We start from the raw sequence: 12,467 nt of genomic DNA on the forward strand, positions 1-12,467 counted from the left end.
GCTCCCCAATATGTGCAGTTGTGATTGGGGGCTCCCTATCAAGAGGGATAAGAACATAATAACATAAGAAAAGCCATGTTCGATCAGTCCAAGGCCCATCAAGTTCAGCAGTCTGTTCACACAGTGGCCAACCAGGTGCCTCCAGGAAGCCCCCAAAGAACATGACTGCACCAGCACCCTGCCTGTGTTCCACAGCACCAACATGCTCCTCTGATAAAAGAGAGAATAGGCATGCATCATGACTAGGCTAAAATGTGTCAACCGGATTTGTCATCTCAAAAGGTATGTTGTCTACCAGGTGCATGCCTCCAGGATGTGACAAAAAGGCTAGAAAGACTCATCAAGCCCACAGATTATTATCCCTTCCTGCTCATCCATGTAGGAAAATATAATACTGCCAAGCACAGTACAGATCGTATTCAAGCTGGCAGAGAAAGTGGCAGGGTAGCTGGTATGCTCCATCATGCTTGCTGATGACATCAGCAGCAGGTGTGACTTCAATTTCAGGACAGGCCATGGCTTCTCAAACGGCCTGGCCACTTCAGCTCACTGCAGAAAAAAATGAAGAAGAACAACAAGAAGAAGAACAACAAGAAGAACAAGAGTTGGTTTTTATATGCCAGCTTTCTCTACCTTTTAAGAATAATCAAACTGCCTTACAATCTCCTTCCCCTCCCCTCCTCACAACAAACACCTTGTGAGGTAGGTGGGGCTGACAGAATTCAGAGAAAACTGTGACTAGCCCAAGGCCACCCAGTAAGCTTCATACATAGGAGTTGGGAAACAAACCTGATTCACCAGATTAGAGTCCGCTGCTCATGTGGAAGAGTGGGGAATCAAACTTGGTTCTCCAGATTAGAGCCCACTGCTCTTAACCACTACACACACACAATAGCCCTGTGGGAACCCTGGCTCCTGGTTTCCATAGAGTTTCAGCCGAGGTTGCCAGAGTGTCCACGTCAGCCTTGAATCTCTTTGCCAAAAATGGATGTTGTTTTGAGCACTCTCAAGAATTTAACATTTGTTACATTATAGGATGGAACCCTGGACCCCAAAATGGCATTGTGCTCATTACAGCTTCAGTTAACAATTTATCTTTACGGCACTCTTACACTTATCTTTGTTAGAAACCCCCCTTCAGGGTCTGTCTGGTTGCAGTCACTTGCAGGCAGCCCTGCCAAAAGAATATTGTTAACCTAAGTGAGTTTCATTCACGAGAAAAGCAAAGCAATGGTTTGAATCCATCACATTGTGGCAATTTCAATCTGTACATTTCACAAGGAGGCAATGAAGTGGAAAAATTAGAGCAAACATGCTGCAGATGCACCATTTCTAAGCCTCAAAGGAAAGGTTAATACAAGTTAAATATTGGCACGTCAGCAATAAGGATGATAGCAATTAGAAATTCACACTAATGCCAGCTGGAGTTTAATCGTTTCTCTGTCCCTGACGTATCTTCCTGATATATTTACAACTGAAGGCAAATGTTAGCTACCCATGTAACAGGGAAGAGTTAGGTGTCCCTGAGACACAACAGGCAGAGACACATGGGAGACCCCCACATTGCTCTATCTGAACAGCACCCTGGACCCACATGATCAACAGCCCCCTACCCACAGAGGAGGGAGTTCAGTCTAAGAATACCGAGAAGAACCCTAGGCTTCCCAGATGTGTTTTCCAGCCAAACTGGGAAAAGTGGCCGGGGTGGTGATGAGGCTTGCATGTCTTCCATGCCCACTTCATCCCACAGCAGAAAACTCAGGGCTGACAATGGTATTTTTGCCTGTGAATGTCTTGTTCAATCAACAGATTCGGTTACTGGATTTGTGTTCCATAATTTGCTATCAAATGCTGCCATTTACTGGGAATCATAGAATTATGGATTTGGAAGGGACCACCAGAGTCATCTAGTCCAACCCCCTGCACAATGCAAGAAATTCACAACTACCTCCCCCCACACTCCCAGTGACCCCTGCTCCATGCCCAGAAGATAGGGAAAAAACCCTCCAGGATTCCTGGCCAATCTGGACTGAAGGAAAATTGCTTCCTGACCCCAAAGTGGTGATTGGCATTTCCCTGGGCATGTAAGAGAGGGCCACAAGAGTCAAACGCTGACACAACCATGTAAGAGAGGGCCACAAGAGTCAAACACTGACACAACCCTTCCTGCCCTCCCTCTCATGATCTGCCTAAGTTCACAGAATCAGCCTCTGCTTAAAAACCTCCAGGGAAGGAGAGCCCACCACCTCCTGAGGAAGCCTGTTCCACTGAGGAATCATTCTAACTGTAAGAGGTAAGCCTAATTGAATAAAATTTGACTTATTTCTGAGTAGACCTGCTTAGAATTACTCCCCAAGAGTCTTGACAGGAAGGAGAAGGGAAGATGTTGTTAAAACCTAGCCTTTAGGTCTACAAACTGCTATTTTTGAAAGATCCTTTCTCCCTATTTGAATTCATTCACCGGCTACATTGCTTCACCCAGGATCTACTTGCAATCCTTTTTTGCCTAGAGGCAGGGGCGGTTTTAGTGATTCTGGGGCCCTCAGCAAAAGTCCAGGATGGGCAGAAGCCCAGAATCATTGCCCCCTGCCCTTTCCCCCCTTGGGGGCTAAGCAAGAGGTGGTCCTCATCTCATGTGGTGGGAACCTCCACTGCTGCTAGAAGCTGGCTGCCCAAACTGTAGATGGGGGTGGGCACAAGTGATGGCAGCTGCAGGAGTACATTGGAGGGCAGGGTTGTGGCTGGTTGGGGGGCCCTATTCAAGATGGAGCCTGGGGCGGGTGCCCAGGTTGCTCGTCAGCTAAGACTGCCCCTGCCTGGAGGTATTAGATGTTCTGCTGCTAGAACCGTGCTTTCTCAGTTGCGGAACAAACCTGGAATGTCCTAGCAGTAGCAGTAAGGAAGGCTCTTTCATTGATGGTTTCCCACAAGAGGTACAAAGATCTTCTGCTTCCCAAGGGCTTTTCAGTAATTGCTTAATTGCAGTGACATTTTATTATTGAGTCTGATGCTTTGACTGTGGAGTAGCATCAGACTCAAACCTAAGGATTTCAGTGGTAAATTGTGAAGAGCTGTACTGGTCTATGACTATTTTAATAAATATTGGATTGACTGTAGATTATTGTACACAGTAATGTTTGGATTTTACTGTTGCTGTCAGTGTCTTGAGATGCTGTTTGGTGTTCTTGTTATAAGTTGTCTTGAGACCTTTTGGGGGAAAGGGTAGGTTTATCCATATTTTAAATGCATGATTAAATAAAGAAATTTCATTTGGTATGTTTTACTATTATGTTCATGAAACCTGGCAGAACCCTGGCTACACAGATTTTTCTCCTAAATTACTTTTTCTAATTGGAGAGTGGTGGGGGGATTTGGATCAATAAATGACAGCACCCTTGTGGCATGGCAAGCACATGTGAAGTTGCTTCAAAAAGAAAAAAAACATTCAAGGTGTTGTGGATTTCAGTTTAACAAACATTTATCCTAAACCCAACAGATTTGCTACTAAATTATAATGGCTATGAACATGGCAACATTTGTAGAGAAAGGATCTTCAGTGTCCTTCAGGAATAGGGCTGCCAACTTCCAGGTGGTCAAGAAATCAAATAGAAAACTAGTGCCTCCAGTAGGAAGTTAGCAAAAGAAGAACGGCACTTATGGCTAAGATTCGCCATCCGTTTGCATTGTATGGCTGCATGTCTTAGAACACAGGTTCTGAGGAATGCACGTTGATCGTCGCAGGACTGCTGGAATTGAAAACGCCTGTGCGAAATAGGATTTACTACCGGAAACCTATCTTATTCTTGGCATTCTTGGACTTTTGATTTTGTAACAGGAACTATGTTTCTTTGCTGTTGCTCTTGATATATACTTGTTGTACATTTGTTTATGTTCATATACTTCAGTTACAAAGATTGTTGGTTACATCTTGAGTAGTGCTCTGGATTTATTAGCCATAAGTGCCATTCTTCTATTGCTAACTTCCAGGTGGTGGCTGGAGATCTCTCGCTATTACAACTGATCTCCAGGTGACAGAGATCAGTTCCCCTGGAGAAAATGACCACTTTGAAAGGTGGACTGTATGTAGAGTTGCCAGCTCTACACTACACACACTTGATCTTAGCCAAAAGGCCGAGAAGCGATTGCCAGCTCTAGGTTGGGAAATACCTGGAGATTTTGGGGGTGGAACCTCGAGAGGGACTTCAACAGGGCATAATGCCATAGAGTCCATGCTATGAAGCAGCCATTTTCTCCAGGGGAACTGGATCGCCTGGAGATCAACTATAATAGTGGGAGCTCTCCAGGTACCACCTGGAGGTTGGCAACCCTAACTATATGGCATTATACCCCATAATGTCTCTCCCCTGCCCAAATCCCACCCTTCTCAGGCTCCACCCCCCAAATCTCCAGGTATTTCCCAACCCAGAGCTGGTAACCCTACTCAGAATGCCCAAAAGCCCTTCCTTCACATCCTGACAGAATTCAGTGGTAATGATCCACAGCAAATACTTGGAGGATAACAGCCTAAATAATTAATTTTTCAGGACATTTCATATGCAACTAGCTAATTTAATATTTTATTTAAAAAAATAAATAAGCCATTTCCTTTGGATAAATGAAATATGAAATCAATTCCCCCAGTCTCAGGTAGAAAATTAGCTTGTTAAATATTTAACCCTGGAGGTCAATGCTGTTGCACAAAATTTGCTTACATTGCATTCTGTCCTCTTCTGCACTTTTGAAAGAATAAAAACATCCCATATTTTGCTAAGACATTTAGGCTAGGAATCAAGCAACAATTTTATGGACCTATAAATATTTCTTATGAGAGTATATTCACTATACGGTTTTCAAATTAATTCAAGTATACACACACACTAACCAAGTAATCTCACAACAAAATAAATTACGCTAAATCCTAAGGAAAATCTGGATCTCGGGGGTGTTTTTTTTCATGGAAGACATCTAGCACCAGACAGAAATGGTCCCCTGATTCGAGTAGAAAGAGTAAATCTGATGTACAGTTAATTGAGTTCCGTTTTAAAATCACTGCCCACATCATCCACGATCTGGTCATGATGTCTCATGCGTACAAACTACTACTGATGGGCCAGTACTAGTCAGCTGAAATCACAATTTGACTGCAAATGCAAGAGACATCTCGGAACATTTGATAAAATGTTTGCTTGCAAAATAGTTATAAAGTTCACTGCAAATGTTTTGTGCATGTTGATTCTCACACCATTTCCCTGTAATAGTCCCTGCCTCCCTCCCTGTCTGTTGTCCACCCAACCCACCTGACAGGAAAAAAATTACCTTTGAAACAGAAGATTTCCTCAGTTGTCATGATATTGTTGAGAAGGGGAGAAAACTGTCTGACTCTCAAAGCTGAATTTTGTGGATTCTTGCATTGCAACCTGGGAATTGTAGCTCAATCTAGTCAGTGTAGGCACTGTTAACTCATTAATCTTTTCCCAGAAAAAGAGTAACATGCATCAAATAACTGAAAGCAACTGTGTGATTACTAGCCCTGATATCTAGAGTTCAACTCTGGGCAAGAGAAAACAGCAATGTAAGAGGAAAGCAAGGAGAAGCCAGGATAACTAGGGACAAATGTGAGCAACAGCTGTCATCTATTTGAGCCAGGGGATGAGAAGTAAACGGCGCAATCCTGAAGTGAGGTGGTGGTGGTGGAGCTGCATAGAAGCCAGCATGACCCCGCATTGGTGTCTGTGCTACTGTCAGAGCTACTTTGCACTGTGGTAAGTGGCACCTATGCCGGTAGGGGGGCACCAACGCTGCCCCCTGGGTACAGCGTAGTGGAGTGGGCCCCGAGGCTCACAACGGTATCAGGGAGGCTTTCCCTGGGCATTTCAAGTGGCAGAGCTGCCTTTAGGCAGCTTCTAAACCCTTTTCGGGCCCTTTATGCTGCCCCTAAGTTGTGCTAGCAAAATAGCTGGCCTAGCCCTGTGAAACTCAATGGGCAAGTTTCACGGGTTTTTTTTAAAAAAAAAAATTTTTTAAAAAATATCATTTTTTCTGGCCAGGAAGCCTCTCAGGAAGCGGCGCAGCTACGCCTTTCCTAGCCATGGCCTACAACTGCACCCCCTTCAGGAATACACTGAAAAGGTTGAAGTCAAAGACTTCCAAAAACTTTTTGAGGAATATCCTGAAAGATATGGATGACCTCAAAGGAGACTGAAGGAAAGAGTTTCAGAAAAGAAGTAGTTGGTGCCAATGGCTAGGGTTGCCAGGTCCCTCTTCACCACCGGCAGGAGGTTTTTGGTGTGGAGCATGAGTAGAGTGGGGTTTGGGGAGGGAAGGGACCAATGCCATAGAGTCCAATTGCCAAAGCAGCCATTTTCTCCAGGTGAACTGATCTCTATCGGATGAAGATCAGTTGTAAAACCAGGAGATCTCCAGCTATTACCTGGAGGTTACACCTAAATGATTTGATACGTGTGCTAAATCAACACTAGTTAAAGAGAAATACAGCACCAAGGCTCCAAGCGAATAATATATTTTATATTTTATAAACAAAGCTATTGGCAATATAAGACTAGTAAAAACTAGTATAAAAGACTAAGGTAAGTAATCAACGTTCCAGGTGGAATGTTGCACTTGGATGTTTCACACCATATTGATTGATGTAGCAATCGGGCTGTTGACCCTTTTTGGTTTGGTGTTATATGTGGGAATCTTTTGTGGAATGTTGAATACTTACCTTCGTCTTTTATACTAGTTTTTACTAATCTTATATTGCCAATAGCTTTGTTTATAAAATATAAAATATATTATTCGCTTGGAGCCTTGGTGCTGTATTTCTCTTTAATTACCTGGAGGTTGGCAACCCTACCAATGGCATACATTAGTGTCACTTCCTTATACTTTGCCAAGTACCCTCTTAAGGGCAGAACTACTAATATGTGTAAGTATGAGACATAATTTTTACAAGGTCATCTAGAATTGGTATTTTACTCCACATAAATTAAATAAGATGTATCACAGATATCAAGATGCATGTTGGAAATGTGGAGAAAAGAACAGCTGATTTTATACATATGTTTGGCCATGTCCCATTGGTGAAATCATTCTGGTCACGATTCTTGCAAAAAATTACAGTATTAAAGGGATTATCATCACCATGGATACCAAGGTGGTATACTGGGACTAGTTAATGCATATTGTCCAAAAGGTAATATAACGATGATTCTGACATTTTTTTTTTTTTGCTGTCAAGTCACAGCTGACTTATGGCGACCACATGGGGGGCAGGTTTCAAGGCAAGAGATGTTTGGAGGTGGTTTGCCATTACCTCTCTCCACATCATGCCCATGGTATTTCTTGGAGGTCTCTATTCCAAATACTGACCAGGACTGACCCTGCTTAGCTTCTGCGATCTGACCAGATTGGGCTAGCCTGGACTATCCAGGTCAGGGCAATTACAGCTGCAAAGTGGTTATAAGCAAAAGAAAAAAGAAAATTAGTAAACATCTAATAAACAGCTAGTAAACATCCGCCTGAGGTGCCTACGTTGGTGGGGGGGGGGGGGAGGAGCATTTTGAAGTTGCTAAGATCCTGGACTCGCGTATCCGTCATGGTTCCCTCCAGTATCTAGTTCGTTGGAAGCACTTCAGTTCTGCTCAGGACGAATGGGTACGCTCGCGCGACATTTCCGCCCCTCGCCTGGTCTGTGAATTCCACGATGCCTACCCGCATAAGCCGTCTTGATTCCTAGCTACTGTTAACCTGTGGATTCTCCAATAAATCAACTCTCTTTTGGACTACTTGTCTGTGGATGTTTATGGGATTGTCACGGGGCAAGTGCTCACAACATCTCACAATCAAATCTTGGATTCAAAAATTATGGGGTATGGTGAAACTGTCAAAATCGACTGAGAGACAGTCACGTTTAAAAGAGTATTTTTCTGATAGCTGGAAATCTTTCTTTCAGTTTTTGAGGCAGGAATTAGTGAGGGGGAAAGGGCATCAATCAGCTGATGTACAATTATGCTTTGCTCAACTAAGAGTTAAGCTATACCTTTTTTCCCACTTGTTTACCTTTGTTTTCCCATGTTTTCTGCAGCCACACAGAAGCTGTGGGGAACTGCTTTTTTTAAAAAAAGAACCCAAACAGGCTCAGCATGGACCCACAGAGGGAGGAAGGCTGATTTTGCTGCTCCACATGCCACAGATACTTCATGTGGTGCAGCAAAATTGGCAAAATAACTCCCTTCCAGCACAGTTTTTCCATGAGAAACTGCTTGGGGGAAAGCGGGAGCTCTTCCTTCCCCCATGGTTCCATTTCAAGCCTGTTTGGGCTTGCCCCCCCTTTTTTTAAAGAAGCAGTTTCCTACAACTGCTGTGTGGCTGTGGGGAACACAGGAAAACAAATGTAAAAAAAGTGGGAAAATGTAACATATAGTTTCACTCTTACAGTGTAATCCTAAGCAGAGTTACGTACTTCATTCTAAGCCAATTGAAATCAATAGGCTCAGACTGGAGTAACTCTGCTTAGGATTGCACTGTTAGTAGAGCAAAGCATAGTGGTACAACAGCTGTGTGACACCCTTTCCCCCTCATTAATCCAGAGTTCCTACCACCCTTCATATCTTCTGTCCAACAGGTTGGGGGTTACAGGTAGGTCAGGCAGTCACCATTCACCATCTGTCTTGCCTCTTCTATAGAGAGCCATGACCATTTCACACACCAGGTCCTCTCTCTCACACACAGAGACATTGTCAGACAGGGTAGCCCTTTCAATAATTACCCCTCAGACACTGCACAGAGCTATTGGGGCTAGGAACTCAAACACTACTTCATTCACATGCTGCCACCAAGTATTCAGATCCTAATATATGTATTTTTATATATAGACTGAGAAGGGTTGCCAGATACCAGGTAATGGCGGTCAATTGCTTCCCACCACCACTCAGCTGGCCAGTGGGCAGAAGCAGGCCAGCCAAGTGGTGGCGATTAACTTCACTTCCAGGTAAGTGCTGTTATTGTCACTCTAGCACGTTCCTCCAAAAACTGTATGGTTCCCATAGCGCTTTTACAGGAATGTACTAGAGCATCCCCATCACTTCTGGGTTTACTCCGGAAGTGATGTTATTGTGCTGATTACCCCCACCCTCAGCCCCACCACAATGAAGCTCTTGCTGGTGGCGAGGGGGGACCTGGCAACCGAGATCTTAGCTTGTATGTGTGTACTTCTTTCCCTGAGACCAAAAACAGATCCAACCCACAGGGTTAAACAAATGAGGAGTTAACTTTATTTATGGTTTGAACACATAATTGGAGTGAATCGGGTAGAGGTTACAAAGTTTTTTTTTTTCAGTTGAACTTTTGAACTATTGCCCTATTCAGGCATTTGGGACTCTATGTTACAAGTTGACTTTTTTCCAGTCAGCATTGAGCTCTTCTTGTCCCACATGCTTCACTCAGCCAGTCTCGCTCCCAACTGAACTAACTGCTGTTTTCAACCATCCATCTCACCAACATTGCGTCAGCTCCCACTGGCCGCTCTTAGGGAGAGGCAGAACATAACCTGCCTGTCACAAGCTGGAACTTGCACCTGTGTCTGAGCGTTGCACACTTTTTATTTCATTTCTATTGAGCAGGAGAAATAAAAGGAGAAAAAATGCTCACTGAACCAGATGCAGAGAGACTCATGCAGTTCAACCCACAGAAATATTTTTTTAGTAGGAAGTAATGTTGCTAACAAAACAAAGACTATATATACTTTTTTTGCAATGACAATTTAGTATCCATAGCTATCAGTACTCAAAACTGGATTAGCAGTTCTACAAAGGACCTTACAACATAAAAACAAGGCTGATTATTCCCTTTATGCATATGGTTTAACCCAATAGGGGTTTTTCCTACACCAAGAAAAAATGTGCATGCTTACCCCAGAGGGGCAGCTGTGTTAATCTATTGTAGCAAAAACATACAGGAACCCTTAGGATTCTTGTTTATACTTCTGCTGAATGGCTGATTCTTTTAGTTTTGTACAATTCCATTTCTACTTTGATTTTGTTGGCATATTTAGTACACAGCGCATATTTCGTACACACAGCCATTTTATAACATAGTAATTCAAAGAAAAAAAACAGTGGTCTGGTCAAAACGTTTTGAGGATTACGTTTCTGAAACATAGCAAGGGGGGGACTGCCTCGCTTTAAATGGCACCAAGTTGCCAACTCAAAATAAAAAATGGCACCCAGGCAAGGCCTGATAATGATCTAAGTAAAAGTGCAAAGAGCAGATCCAACAGTAAACTCTCTCGGTGGGGTCCAGTAATTTTGGGCCAATCTGGGAAAATCCAGCAGTTCTTTTTGTGGCTTGGTGTCTCCTGCTTTTCTTAACTTACTCTGCAATTTTCACTACTTTGCATAATTTATTCTGGTGAACTGATTATTTTAATTTTGATCTCCGATTTCTGAGATATCACCTAGTTATTGGCAACACACTCTCATAAGGGCTAGAAACTTGTCTTTTACAAGATAAATGCTATGATTCTCAAAAAGTTTAAAGTTATCTCTGATGTCATACATACTCTGCATTCTGGTTTTTTCCCCTGGGTTTCTGTACAATCAAGGCATCCACACAGCCCCACTGAAGCTTCTCCCCAATGAATGTGGTCACAGAATTCTCTCCCACAAATGTTTCTGCACATTCTCATTCATTTCTTTGTGTATATCATGCATAGACATTGGGGGAAAATGAGTTTTCTTTCCATTATCACCAAACTATATCATAGGATAATTTGAGCAGCTGTGAAACTGTGATGCTAATGCCCTCTTTGCATTCACAGTTGTATTTCCATTTTCTTATGGAACATATTCTGCAATTTTTATTTAATATAGAAATAGTATAAAATCAGAAAAAGATGGAATGGATGATTTGCCACAACTTTGCCAGGTTTTAAAATATTGACTCAACCGTTACCTCTTGCTACAATGCACTGATTTTGAAGGGCAGTATGAAAAATCTCACATTCTGAAGTATCACTCTTATGGGCAAACAGGAGATAAGTCTGGGTACCATGGCAACTTCCTTCCCTAGAGTTGTCAGGAAGAGTTCCCACTGGAGAAAGCCAAAACAGTCTGGGAGCCGGCCTTGGCTGGCACCTGGTGTAACCACAGCATGCCATTCTCAGGCCTATGCCTGACATTCTGCCCCCCCCAAAGCCCCCCTCACTTCCCCGATGCAGGTTTGTGAGGATAGGCATCATGGAACTCGCGGACCAAACGGGGGGCGGAAACATCGCGAGAATACACCCATTCATCCTGAGTGGAGCTGAAGTATTTCCAGCGAACTAAATATTGAAGGGCACCATGGTGGACGCAAGAGTCCAGGATTTTTGCCACTTCCAAATGTTCTCCCCCCACCACCATCTCGGGCACCTCAGCAGGTGGTTCAGGATACCATTTTGGGGAAGGGATGTGCTGCTTCAGAAGGCTGATATGAAACACTGGGTGAATTCTCCTGAGGGATTTGTGAAGGGAGAGTTCCACTGTCACCTGATTGATAATCTGGGAAATGGGAAACGGACTCACATATTTGGCACTGAGTTTCCCACATGGGCGGGTAGATCGTAAATTTCTGGTGGACAGGTATACTAGATCTCCCACTTTGCACTCCCATCCGGGGGACCGGTGTTTGTCAGCCTGAGCCTTGTATTTACGCTTGGCCCGTTCCAGGTTTTTAACCAGCCACGGCCAGGTCGTTTGTATCGTGTGCATCCATCCGGCTACATCGGCGCCTCTCTCCTCCCCTGCAACATCAACATGGCCAATGGGGCCAAACTCTTTACCATACGCCACTTGGAAGGGGCTGAACCCTGTGGATTGGTGGACAGCATTATTGTAAGCATATTCAGTAAATGTCATGGGCCCTGCCTTCGGAGCTGAGGACCCAGAGGACTCTGAAGCTGAAGTGGAGGAACAGGTTGCCTCTGGGCCTTCAGTACCTCCATTGCAGTCAGTAGTACAGGAGCCTGAAACAACTCAGCAGGAACCACAGCTAGGCAGAGAGATGGAACAACGGCAGACAGAAGCTACTCATCCCCCAACTCCTGCAGTGGAAGCTGAGAATGGCAGCCCTCCAAGCTCACCTGAACCTGATAGGCATATCAGGACTCGCCAGCGTATAGTTTTGCAGGGTAGGCGAAGGAGTGCTCGCCTGGAAAGCCTAAGCAGACAGAGAACTGGTGCTGAGTCGTTGCAGGATGAAGCCTAGCTTGGAAGTGCACTGACTGATAAAGGCAGTGCAGGCACACTTTCACTTTGCGGAAGCAACCGTGCAATTTCCCTGTCTTCTTGCTACTGCTGTGATTGATCTTTCCGGCCGTTGACTCCTGCCTGTTTTGACGACGCCTCTGAATACTAACCTTGAGAGATAACAGAATCTTTGTTGCCTGCTCCGAAAGGGGCTAGATACCCCCCCGCACGTCTGAGGAC

This window comes from Euleptes europaea, chromosome 9 (genome assembly GCF_029931775.1).
Source record: "Euleptes europaea isolate rEulEur1 chromosome 9, rEulEur1.hap1, whole genome shotgun sequence".
Lineage (NCBI taxonomy): Eukaryota > Metazoa > Chordata > Lepidosauria > Squamata > Sphaerodactylidae > Euleptes > Euleptes europaea.